The 13,476-nt window shown below is 41.3% G+C and overlaps 1 protein-coding gene and 1 pseudogene across 2 annotated transcripts in view; one reads left to right on the top strand and one right to left on the bottom strand.

Annotated features, from left to right (window-relative positions):
- Positions 1–13,476, top strand: part of Bmpr2 (bone morphogenetic protein receptor type 2) — a 95,559-nt gene that overhangs the window by 9,587 nt on the left and 72,496 nt on the right. The gene's annotated exons all lie outside the window — the stretch shown is intronic.
- Positions 8,706–9,449, bottom strand: LOC126511853 (N-alpha-acetyltransferase 20-like; annotated as a pseudogene).

Genomic DNA, 13,476 nt, shown 5'->3' with positions numbered 1-13,476 from the left:
GACGTCATGAACCAGTTTCTCTCTCGCTCAACTTTAATCCTGCTTTTAACTTTTACAGAGAAAAGTTCAGAAAGTTAGGTGTTTTAGAAAAGGTTTTTGAGTTGCCTTATACTATATCATTTGACAGTGGCTACAGTTAATGAGTAAATCTGTGTGCTGAGGGAGTAAGGGAAGAATCACAAACAGTTGTTTGTTTTGTTTTTTGAAACAAGGTTCCTCTGTGTAACCTCGGCTGTCCTGGAACTTGCTCTGTAGACCAGGCTGATTTTGCTCAAACTTTTTTTTAAAGATTTTTGTTATGTTTTATATGTATGAACATCTTGTCGGCATGTATGTATGTGTACCACATGTATGCCTGGTGCCCTTGGAGGCCAAAAGAAGGTGTTGGATCCCATGGAACTGGAGTCACCTTCTGGGTGCTGGGAACTGAGCTAAGGTCCTGTAAGAGCAGCAAGTGCTCTTAGCCATCTCTCCAGCCCCAGCATTTCTTGAGTGTTCAGTATATTTAAGTTCTTTTTATATTTATATCTGTTATCTCACTGTCCCTTAAACACTGAGCAATATTATTTTTCTGTTTTCTTTTCCTGTGTGCGTATGGCTTAGCTTTGAACCCAGGGTCTAAAGCATCTGGCTAAGAGCTTTGCATTGGAGCTCTCAAAACACTATTACTGGGCTGGAGAGATGGCTCAGAGGTTAAGAGCACTGACTGCTCTTCCGGACGTCCTGAGTTCAATTCCCAGCAACCACATGGTGGCTCACAACCATCTGTAATGAGATCTGGTGCCCTCTTCTGGCCTGCAGGCATGGAGGCTGAACACTCTGTGTACAAAATAAATAAATCTTTAAAAAAAAACCACTATTATTATTATTGTTCTTTCTGTGGACAAGTACACTGACTGAGTGGAAGACTTGAGATTAAGGTCAGGACTTTATTGCTCCAAAGCAAGACATTCATATAACATACAGTGTTACCCTGAATGTATAAAATGACTTAGAAACCGCTTGTGGTGGCCTATAATCTTAGCACTTGGGAAGTCAAGGCCACCGTGGGAAACTTAATGAAACTGAGTCTCAAAAAGTGCTGACTGTTCCCAACCAAGTAAACAAAAAACTTGAATGTGCTGTCATTGTAGCTCCCTTAGTGTGTAGGAAAACTTGGGGCTCAGTCCCTAACACTGTGCAAACTGTGGTGGGCAGGAATCTGGGGAGGAACATCAGGAGGGCCAGATTTTCAGTGTCATCCCAGGCTGCATAGTAAATTCAGGGCCTGGACTATGTAGGAACATACATTTAAGCTGGACAGTGGTGGTCAGTGCCTTTAATCCCAGCCCTGCAAGGCAGTGGTTTACAGAGGGAGTTCCAGGACAGCCAGGGCCACACAGAGAAACTCTGTCTTGAAAAGTCAAAACCAAACCAAACTAAAAACTCCCATGCATTTAAAATAAACAACCCCCCCAAACAATCAAAAATATTTTAAATACTTAAAATTTTACATTTAGTTATTAAAGAATAATTAATCGACTGAATTGTCTCAGTTGTAGTCTCTCATTTTGCTACAAATTATAGGAGATATTTGAGATTTTGTTTTCATTTGTAGTGTTCAAATGTCTGTGTATAAAACCTTCCTTCCCTTGAAGACGGGAAGCTTCAGTTGTGGAAAACAACAGAGTAGGAGTTTGATGATGACATCATCTAGTTGAGGATGTGTTTATGATGTTTCCATGTGTTCATAGTGATTAGAACCCCTAGGGACCGGTCTAGTATGAAGAGTAATTTATATTTAGTGACTGCACCAAAAGCAGTGTTGCTGTGATAAGAAGGCAAGATTAACCCAGTTCAGTGGCGATGCTTTTGAGTTGTTTTTGTCCTTTGGCCAAAACCCATGTGTTATGAAGATCGTTAATTTATAAATTTACTTTCTTTTAGCACTAACCTTTTCCCGATTATACAGCTACTCTCTAGGAATCATTGTTTGTCTTTGTTTTATACTGAGATTTCTGAGAAGCCACCACTCTTGCTCAGTCATTCTTTTAAAAGCAAAAGATTGGGTTGGGGACTGGAGAGACGTTTTAGTGGTTAAGAGCACTGGCTGCTCTAACAAAGGACCCAGGTTCTGTCCCCAGCCCTTGCATGGACCTTACAACCATCTGCAAATCCAGTTCCAGGGAATCCAGGGCCCCCGACTGGCCTCCAAAGGCACCAGGCACACACACATAAGCGGAGGCCAAACACTTGTCTTAGTTAGGGATTTTTATTGCTGTGAAGAGACACCATGCGCACAGCAACTCTTATGAAGGAAAACGTTTAATTGAGGTGGCAGCTCATGGTTTCAGAGCTTTTCCATTATTATCATGGAGGGACGTGGTGGTGTGCAGGCTGACATGGTCCTGGAGAGGTAGCTAGAGCCCTATATCCTGGAGGCAACAGGAAGTGGTGTGTCTACTGGATGGTATATTGAGCATATGTGAGACCTCAAAGCCTGCCCCTGATGTGGGGTGTCCTTCTGTATATGTGTTGCTCTTATTGGTTAATGAATAAAGCTGCTTTGGCCTATAGCAGGGCAGAATATAGCCAGGCTAGAAGAGTATAGAGAGCGTAGGTGGAGTCAAAGACGCCATGGAGCTGCTGAAGGAGAAAGACACATACCTATCTCATGGTGCTACACAGATTAATTGAAATGGGTAAATTTAAGATGTAACAGCTAGCTAGAAATATGCATGAACCATTGGCCAAACAGTGTTGTAATTAATACAGTTTCTGTTGATTATTTGGGTTTGGGCAGCCGGGGAAATAAATACGTAGTCTCCATTTACATGCCCCCACAGTAACACACTTCCTTCAGAGTTATGTACCTACTCCAACAAAGCCACACCTCCTATACTGCCACTCCTTGTGAGCTTATATTCAAACTACCACAACACTCAAACACATAATTTAAATTAAACATAAAAGATATCAGGTTGCTTTTTTTCTTTTAGCTAAAGAGAAGGGACATGGGCCCTTGGTTCCATCCTCATCATGGTAAAGAAGGATTGTCTCTGGTGTAAGTTGAGCTTTAAGAATCTAGTAGACTTTCCCCATCTCTTGGTCTCTACCTAGTCCTAGCTTGTCGTCTAGCCTCTTTGTAGCTTTATGAATTTGTACATTTCAAATGTAGTTTTGATATTGGAGAGTCCTGTGACTATTACTTTTTTAATTTTTTATTGAGGTCTTTCTATGTAGTTTACAATAGCCTGTAATTCTTACTGAGAACGGCAGTGGAACAAGAGTGGTGGTGTCAGCATTCTGAAGATACGACGTCTGGATATATGAAATACGTCTAAGTGCGTTCTCTTAGCTTCCCACGTACTTGATTGTAGATGTACACCAGTGTGTCTAGCTTGGGGACGTCACTGAGAGCATACAACTGCAGATGAAGGAGAATCCGAATGAGGTAAATACCAGTATCAAAAGGAAGTAAACAAGCACTGGTACTGAATTACAAAAGGGTGCCCTGTTGGTCTGCATTCTTCATCTTGTAAATCAGATGAGCAGATTCTTGAAATCTTCCCAGCCTATTTGACTTATTTAGGCCACTAATTATAGCATTGTTGTTTAGAACATGACATCTTTTTGTTAAGGTGCTGAGAGAGTCCTGTGAGATTCAGCTGAGTCATGTCCTCAGCAATTGGCATGAGAATTATGTTGGAGAAGCAGTGGATTTCTATAGCAAACGAATGTTTCGTTGTTTAAAGGAACGAGTTTTGTAAAGGATTTACAAAAAATAACCCCAACACCTACAAGATACTTGTGTATTAGATACTGTGGAGAATAACTAGCCAAGTGAGATAATTGCTATTTATCAGTGGGAACGTCCACATTTTGAGTGTCTGCTGTGTGTCAAGTACAGTGCAGGCTGAGTTTTATCCTTTTCTTTTGGTTTTTCAAGACAGAGTTTCTCTGTGTAACAGTCTTGACTATCCTAGAACTCACTTTTTAGACCAAGCTGGCCTTGAACTCACTGAGATCTGCCTGCCTCTGCCTCCCAAGTGCTGGGATTAAAGGCGTGTGCCACCACTGCCCAACTTTTTATTATCATTTATTTGTGTGTGCATGAACATGTGTGGAGGTCAGAGGACAACTTGGGAGTTCTCTTCTTTCACCATGTAGATTCCACAGATAAAACTTAATGTCAGTATTCCTGAATGGCATACATATACTTTTTAACAGTATCTAATTTACTTGACAGTTATTTGTTGCAGACTTTCTAGTTAGAGGTATTGTGCTAAATATTTTGTTTCATGTAGTTATTATAAACTTTGCTACTTTTTTTTTTTCTTCACATATACAGATATTTAGGCATAGAAATTCCTGGGATGTAGCAGAACTTTTTCAACCTAGGAATATTTTGACTTAATTTTAAAACTTTTTCCCAGCACAGCACTTGGGAGACAGATGCTGGTGGATCTCTGAGTTCTAGGCCAGCCTGGTCTACAGAGCGAGTTCCATGACAGCCAGGGCTACATAGAGAAACCCTGTCTCGAAAACCAAACCAAACCGAAGGAAAAAAATCCCGAAAAACTTCAAAAAGTTTCTCGTTGCTAATTTCTCTGTTGCTAGTATATAATTCAGGGCCTTACCCATGTCAGGCAAATGCTCCTTCACTGGGTTATAGCTTGAGCTCACATTTCTTTTTGGGGGGCTGGAAGACAGGGCCCCTTATATAGCCCATGGTTACATGGCACCAACTGTGTAGCCAAGGCTGTTTTTACTGTCCGTGTGCTGGGTTTACCGTTGTTAGCCGCCATGCCCAGTTGTTGTCCTTTTTAATGTTTGCCTTTTAAACTGTGGCTATCCTGGTCAGCAACTGCAACTCCGCCGCTACCCGCAGCCCGAAGAAATTCTGTTCTCTCAGGCACTGACTCTTTCAAAACGACTAAAAGAACTTAACCTATTAAGATCCAGAAGTTGAGGTAGAATCCTGCTTCCCAGAGAGGCTGAATAGCAAGCAGCTCCGCTCCTCACGTCCCCCATGAAGTCCTCGTGCTTTTCTCGTCCCTCTTTATAGACCCTTCCCCACCTGACTCCTCCCTACTTCCTATCAGCTAGCTGCTGCTGCAGCCTCCTGACCACAGGTGAATTTTATTTAATCAAACACATCTTTTCATCATTAAACAAATGTCCCAGAGCATAAACAAAACTAACACACCTTAAAGTAATCTACGACACCTAGTTTCCAAATTTCGATTCTTATATTTCCTCTCAATACATTTTCATTTTATAAGACAGAATTGATCATACTGAGGTGCCTTTAATGTTTACATTCTGTGAATTGTTTTCTCTGTAAATTTAGCAAGTTAGGATAAATTAATCACTTCAAATTACGTACTATTTGGTTTGACAGTTCTATTTCATCAGTTGTTTTCATTCATCATATTCATTAAATATCTATCATGTGCAGTCATATACGAGTGTTAGCATACAGAAGTGTGGGCTGTGATTCCAATATTTGATATGTGTTCAGCTGCTAAGTTATGGGTTAAAGTATCCAGGTTTGGCACATGCCTATGGTCCCAGCTGCTAGGGGAGCTAAGGTTGAGTGAGGGTCACCCATGAGTTTGAGACCAACCTAAGCAACAGCCAGAGCCCCATCTCTCAGTGAATAACTGGAGAACCGTGTTGGCTAGTTTTAGGTCAGCTTGACACAAACTTGAGTTATCTGGAAGGCAGGGACCTCAATTGAGAAAATGTCTCCTTGAGATCTGGCCGTTGGATATTTTCTTATTGGAGATTGATGGAGAAGGGCCAAGCCCATCGTGGTGGTGCCATCCCTGGGCCGGTGGTCCTAGGTTCTCTAAGAAATCAGGCTGTGTAAGTCATGAGGAGCAAGCCTCCTCCATGGCCTCTGTATCAGCTACTGCTTCCAGGTTCCTGCCTTGGCTCCCCTCAGTGGGCTGTGACTCTGGGTATGTAAACCAAAGAAACTCTTTCCTCCACAAGTTGCTTTTGGCTGTGGTGTTTCATCACAGCGATAGTAATCCTAACTAGAACAACCAAAATATAAAATGTAATAAAATGTACCGAATGCTTATAGGCAGTAATAAAATGATCATAACAGTATAGATATTGTAGAAGTCATTGTGACTGGACAGGTACTGATAAGGGCTTAAAATTTCCTTAAGGCTTGGCGAAGGAACTGGTTTGGTTATGGAGTTCTTTGGAAGAGCAGCCAGGAGAAGGCACTGGGACAAACACCGAGGAAATACATGATTGTAAAATGTAAATAGGATGAACTGAGGGGCTGGCATATGTTAGCTCAGTTGCTCTGAAATGCTTTGAGATTTTGCCTCCCAAGTGCTGGGACTAAAGGTATACGCCACCACCGCCTGGCTTCATTAAAGATTTTAGAAGTCACCACTAAAATCTGGGCATAATGGTACATCCCTTTAATTCCAGTAATCAGTAGGCAGAGGCAAGTGCTCTCTGAGTTCCAACATGGTCTACATAGCGAGTTCTAGCCAGCGAGAGCTTCATAGTGAGACCCTATCTCAAATTAAAACCAAACCAAACCAAAAGCATCACTAAGAAAGAATATTGTCAATTAGATTATGAAACCTTAGTGATTGTAAAACTAATCCTGCAGGGTGTGGTGCCACATGCAATTAGTCCCAGCACTTGGGTGGCAGAGTAATTAAAAGAAAAAAAGACAAATCTCATTTTCAAATATGTTGAAATGTGAGATGAGATTAAAGATAAAAACTTGGCAAGGTTGTGGTGGCACATACCTTTTAATGTCTGCACTTTGCAGAGGCAGACGGATCTTTATGAGTTCGAGGCCAACCTGGTCTACACAGCAAGTTCCAGGACAGCTAAAGCTACACAAAGAAACCCTGTCTGGAAAAAAAACAAGAAAACAAAAACAAAACCTCACAACAAAAACTCCAACAAACCCCATTAAAGGGTAAAAAATGAAGTAGAACATACGTTATAATGAGTAAATTAAGCCATGTCTTACCTCTTAGAGCTTATTTTACACACACACACACACCTTTATATTGATTTATTTTTGAAATAATAGGTCTCTAACCCTGACTGTCTAAAACCAGGCTTGGTGGTGCACACCTTTGATCCTTGCACTCCAGAGGTAGAGGCAGTCAGATTTCTCAGCTTGAGGCCAGCCTGGTCTACAGAGTGAATCCAGGATAGCAAGAGCTACACAGAGAAACCCTGTCTTTAAAAAGCAACTAAACAAAAAAACTGCTTTATGATTCCATCTTGCCCCAGTTAGCATGACCGTTAACAATAAAACAAATGATAAGAAATACTGATAAGGATGTGGGGAGAAAGGAACCCTTATGTATTACTGGTATGTAACACAAACTCCACTCTGTGCTCTCCAGGCTACGGTATGGTTCGCGAGCTGGGCAGGGGGCTAGAGATTGAAACACACACACACACACACACACACACACACACACACACGACAGAGACATGGGTCATCCTTGAATTCCCCAAGATGCCTAGAGATTGAAACACACACACACACGACAGAGACATGGGTCATCCTTGAAGCCAACTTTATTGTGTTCTGGGGCAGCTCATATAGGATCTCCTTGACCAGTGGCCATGCACTCTCAGCTGCAAGCCCACCAGAAACCACTTCCCTGCCATCAGGATCTCCTGAGGGTCTTGTGCTCAACAGCTGCAAACACAGGAAAACAAATTGTTTGCTCAGAGTAGCTGCAAGCATAACAGGTTCTTTACTCCTGCAGGCAAGGGGTCACAGGAAATTCAGGGTCTGGGGGTCCACAGCCCCCAACACTGGTGGGAATGGAAACTGGTATGGCTACTGTAGTAGTCAGGGTAGAGGGTCCTCAAAAAATGGAAATACAACTTCTGTATAGCCCTGCTCTGCATCACTCCTCAGTATCTATCTAAGGAGTCTATACAGTGTACTGCTCTGTGATTATGATGTAGTAAATCCTAAATGCTGGGAAATTTTTTAAATGAACACGTAGCAAAAAAAGACTTGGGACGCTTTTGTAAAGAGCTTTGTTGTTTGCACAGTGTTGCCTGCGCATCCTGCCTATTTTAGGCAAAGTCTATAATGCCCAGCAGTCCTGTTGCCAGGACTTCATTAAGCTAATGCTGGATTGTAGCCAGACATTCACTTGGTCAAAACCCCACACTTCCTTGAGACCTAAGAAGAGCAGCCGAGAGAAAGAGAATGAGGTGGAGAATGGGGGACAATGAATAGCAGACACAGATTTTTATTGTATCAAGTAGGTTTAGCTAACTTTTAGAATAATTTAGTACTCCTAAGCTCTCTGGTTCTATAATAGCATTCTGTTACTTCTGTTAGCAAGAAACAATACTGATAGTTAAACTTGTTTAGTTTTCCTGTGTAGTTTTTTTTTCTTTTCCTTTTAGCTTTTTTTTTCATAGTCAACAATGTGTTTTACTATACATCTCAGATTTATACATTTCATATATGCTTTTAAAGCTTCAATTAAGAGTTCAATACAAAATAATATATATATATTTATATATGTGCAGCAGTGGTTCTCAGGCACAGGATTTAGGAGGAGGATGGAGGGAGTCTTTCCTTGGCATGTACTGCATACGGTCAACCATGATAGTGGAACGCGTCCTTCTGACTTAGCTGCCTTGATTGAATTTTACTATGGCAAACAGTTTGAACATGTATGCTCATTGGATCGATGAGATTTGAAGTTTATAGCCTGTATTTTCATGAAGTCTTTAAGACCTAAATGATTACTTTCCTCCTAATAGAGCTCCAAGATCATCCTATGAAAATAATATGTCCACAAACTTGTCTGGAACACTTGCCTAAGAACCACTGCCTATGGTTATTCAATGTCCTCAGGTCTCACAGGATGAGGTAATGGTATGATGGATTTCTTCTCGGTGTCTCTAGAAAGTGCTTTCCTCATATCATAGGCGTCCTCATCAGGCTCCCCGTTGCTGGCTGAGTAGTACTCTATGACTGTCCTGTAGACACTATAACCCAACTGCTTGTACATGTTGACTGCAACTTGATTGGACACTTACAAAGAGATCAACAAAAAATCCACCTTTTCTTTCTGAAATCTCCTCTAGTAACTCCATAAGTTTAGCAGCCAAGACGGCGGAATTCGGGGGCGACAGACAGAGCTGTGACATGTCCATGCCACTCTTCCCTAGCTACCGAGCCTTCTGCTTTGCCCATAATATAGCCCATTAGTTCTCCACCAGGAGCCTCTGCGACGATGAAATACTCTGGCCAGTGGGCAAGGTACTGTAAGTAAAAAGGAATCCCATAAGTTTCTGTAAGAGGATCCAAGTTAATGTTGTTGAAGCGGAACAGGTCGTCGCAGGTGAAGGCCCTGAGCGTGGTCATCGCGCCACAGCCAGGTTCCCCGCTCAGCGCGACCCCGCGCCCGCACTGCCACCTTTTAGCTTTTCAAGACATGGTTTTCTGTTTAGCCCTGGCTGTCCTGGTCCTCATTCTATAGACCAGGCTGGCCTCAGACTCAGAGATCCACCTTCCTCTACCCCAACACCCACCCCCAGTGTTGGGACTAAAGGCATGGTCTGCCAGCTCCTGGCACTTTCCCATGTATTTTTAAACAGACTAATACTTTTTTTTTTTTTTCTATTTTAAAGAAATAGAAATTTGCCTGGCTGTGGTGGCTCACACCTTTAATCCCAGCATTTGGGAGGCAGAGGCAGGAGTTTGAAGCCAGCCTGTTCTCTATAAGAGCTAGTTCCAGGACAGGCTCTAAGGCTACAGAGAAACTTTTTTTTTTTTTTTTTTTTTTTGGTTTTGGTTTTTCGAGACAGGGTTTCTCTGTAGATATTCATGTGTTTTATTTTTCTCTCTGCATGGGTCCCTAAGGTGGGGTGGATATACTCTGAGACTTTTTTAGGGAAATGAGAGTGGTCAAACATATTTCTTGATAGTTCTAAGATGTTATTTTAAAATAAACATTGTTTATTTCACTATGTTGATAGTTTATACTAAAGACACAGCTGGCATCTTATCAAGACCAAACTTTGAATTTACTTTGTGTTCTTTGAGTCTGAGAACTGCATTTTTTAAATGCCAGTTTGAGCTGGTTGTTGGTGGCGCACATCTTTAATCCCAGCACCCAGGAAGCCAAGGCAAGTAGCTCTCTGAGTTAGAGACAGCCTGGTCTATAGAGTGAGTTCCAGGACAGCCAGGGTAACACAGAGAAGCCCTGTCTTGAAAAACAAAACAAACAAAACAGGTTTACTAATGAATATCCTTAGAAGAAGCAGTAAAATTTAATTTTATTAAATTTAACAGTCCTTTCATTGTTAATCTTTTTAGTGTTTTGTACTGCACAATGAGAGCTACAAGTATTTCTGCCGCTACAAGGGTTTCTGCTGTGTGACAAAGTAGTCAAGACCCTTAGGTTGAGAACCCCTGATCTAGGTAGCTCATGAAGCTGAGAAGGGAATGTTAGTGCTGACCCGGCCTTTTCCATTTCCCCCTTTAATCCAGTCTAGGGTCCCAGCTCCAGGGATGGTGCTGCCCCTGCTCAGTGTGGGTCTTGCTTTCTCAGCTCACCTCTACAGATGTTCTAGGAACCATGTATAGACAATATGAAGAGCTTACATGTTTTCTGATTCTGCTGCATAACTTTTAAGAAATTGGTGCTTGTCCAATTTTGGCATAATATGAAAAGTGACTTCTTAGGCTTGGAGAGATGGCTCAGTGATTAAGAATACTTGATCTAGATTAGTTCCTAGCATCCACAGAGTCATTCACAGCCATTTGAAACTACAGTTCTGGAGAATCTGATACTTATGTGTGATCTGTGCTGGCATCAGGCACGTGCACAGTGTGCACACATACACCTAGGCATAAAACTCACACACTTATATATATATTAAAGCTAGATGGTGGTGGCTCACACCTTTAATCCCAGCACTCTGAGGGATTCTGAACTGAACTCACTGTGTAGACCAGGCTGTCCTGGAACTCAGAGATCTGCTTCTTCCTGCATCTGCCTCCCAAGTGCTGGTATTAAAGGCGTGTGCTACCTGGCCAAAACATGTATTTTAAAAAAGGGTAATTTGGACAGCTTTGAGGGTGTAAACTGATATCTTAATCACTGAACACCAGAGATTTCCAGCAAGCCAGGAGAAGCTAGGAGAGAGGCTTAACCATATCCTGAGTTAATTTTTCAGAAATCCCTATTAGATGCTGACGTATTTTAATTGTATATATGAGGTACAGAGTGGCCCTATGATTTGTACTGTTTAAAGTTTAGAATGATTGATCAAATTAATTGGCACAGTAACCGTTAACCACCTCAAACACTTACCAGTTATTGACTGTTTCCTGCCACACTTTGTAACTGAATTCTATGTTCCTTTCCTTCTCTACAAAACATCTGCACACACAGGCGTGAGCACACACACTTATAATCTAGTTTTTAAAAAATATGTAGTGTATTTTACGCATATGAATGCTCTATTTGCATGTATGCCTGCATGACAGAAGTCATCAGATCCCATTATACCCATTATAGATGGCTGTGAGCCACCACGTGGTTGCTGGGAATTGAACTCAAGGCCTCTGGGAAGATCAGCCAGTGCTCTTAAATGTTTAGCCATCTTTCTAGCCCATTTATATATATTTAATTTTTTTATATTTTTAAAAACAACTTGATTTTATATTGCATGTTTCACAGAACTGTCTGTATGACCTTCTGGTCAGTATTTTACTATAACAACATTAATAAAGTAGGAAAAAAACCTATTGTGATTCAAGTCGTGTTAAAGACTGTTTCTTTTCCTTGCTGCTAGACCATCTGGATACTTTTTGAACTTCATTTAAAACATTGGTCTCCAAGCCGGGCAGTGGGGCAGTGGTGGCGCATGCCTTTAATCTCAGCACTCGGGAGACAGAGGCAGGCGGATCTCTGTGAGTTCTAGGCCAGCCTGGTCTACAAGAGCTAGCGCCAGGACAGGCTCCAAAGCTACAGAGAAACCCTGTCTCGAAAAACTTAAAAAAAAAAACTAAAAAAAAAATTGGTCTCCAGTTTTTTATTATATTTTAATTTGGATACTAATGAAGTTTTATGGTCCTGAAGCCTGAAAAGAAAATCAGATGTAGTAGCAACTGTTGTAGAACGGCTGTTTCCTAAGCCATCATGATTTTGATTCACTCATTAGAAGTCCTGACAAGAAAAGATTGTGTGTTGGCAGGGTGCCTACATCATTGTGTGACCCTCTTACTCTAAGAACAGGAAATGAGAGCTGTCAAAGGCCCTAAAATACCCAGCCTTTCTCTTTCCTGTATGGTCTCTCTCTTGATAAATCATATTTCTTAAAACATCATTTAATATTATTTGAAGAAAAGAATAGCTAAAAATGTAGATCTTCACATGAACTTTGGCGTTCTTTACACTTGTGCAGTGCTCATTAAAAATGCAGATAGAAAATATTTAGAAAGAGTAATTAAAAATTTAGATCATTCTCTTGAATTTTGCCATTTTTTATTATCTGAGAAGTGCCCACTGAAAATGCAGATAGAAAAATAATTCTTTTATGTGTATGTGTGTGCCTGAGTATATGTATGTGTGCCATGTGTGTACATGAGCACATAGAGGTCAGAGTTGATTAGGAGAGGATGTCAGATCTCTGGAACTGGAGTTACAGACAGTTGTGAGCTGCCATGTGGTTGCTGGGAATGGAACCCAGTCCTCTGGAAGAACAGCCAGTGCTCTTAACCATTGAGCCATCTCTCCAGCCCCCCCAGTTTACTTCTTAAGATACACATACTCTCTCAGAATTCTACCTACAACTTCAAGTGAGTAAGGAGAGACCAAGAGGAAGAGATACTGAGTTGCCTTGTCTGTATCTTTCCTTCTGTGATGTCATATGCAGCAGAAGTAGTTGGATAATTTAGGCAAGTAATAGAATCAAGAAATGGGCATGGTGGTGCTTATCTGTAATTAATGTTTGGAGACTCCTGGAAGTACAGTGTTCGCCAGCACACCCAGCCTTGATGTTAATAGTGGGTACGTCCTGGGCCTTATGCTTGAGTAGCAGCACCCATACATTGTTCTGAGTGCTGATACTTTGTTCTCTCCGTTGAGTGGTTACCTTGTTGTTCTGAGTGCTGATACTTTGTTCTTTCCAATGAGTGGTTACTTTGTTGGTTATTGAAGTTATGGTACTGTCTATCTTGTTCAGATACTGTTACTTTTAAAGACATTTAAAGTTTCCTTTTACTTTATGTGTATGACCATGTTGCCTGCACGTATGTATGTGGACCATATGTGTTCCTGGTTATGTGTTCCTGGTGCCTGAAGGGGGACTCAAGGTTTTAGAGCCCTTGGAGCTGGAATTCCAGGAGGGTGTGAGCTGTTATGTGGTTGGTTGAAGCCAAACCCAGGTCCTTTGAAAGAGCAAGTGTGCTCTTGTGTCCCATTCTTTTTTTTTTTTTTTTTTTTTTTTTTT

Source organism: Alexandromys fortis, unplaced genomic scaffold (assembly GCF_014885135.2).
Source record: "Alexandromys fortis isolate MF-2015 unplaced genomic scaffold, M_Fortis_MF-2015_v1.1 scaffold_65, whole genome shotgun sequence".
NCBI lineage: Eukaryota > Metazoa > Chordata > Mammalia > Rodentia > Cricetidae > Alexandromys > Alexandromys fortis.
The sequence above is the reverse complement of the archived record's forward strand: the minus strand, read 5'-3'. Positions and strand labels throughout refer to the sequence as shown.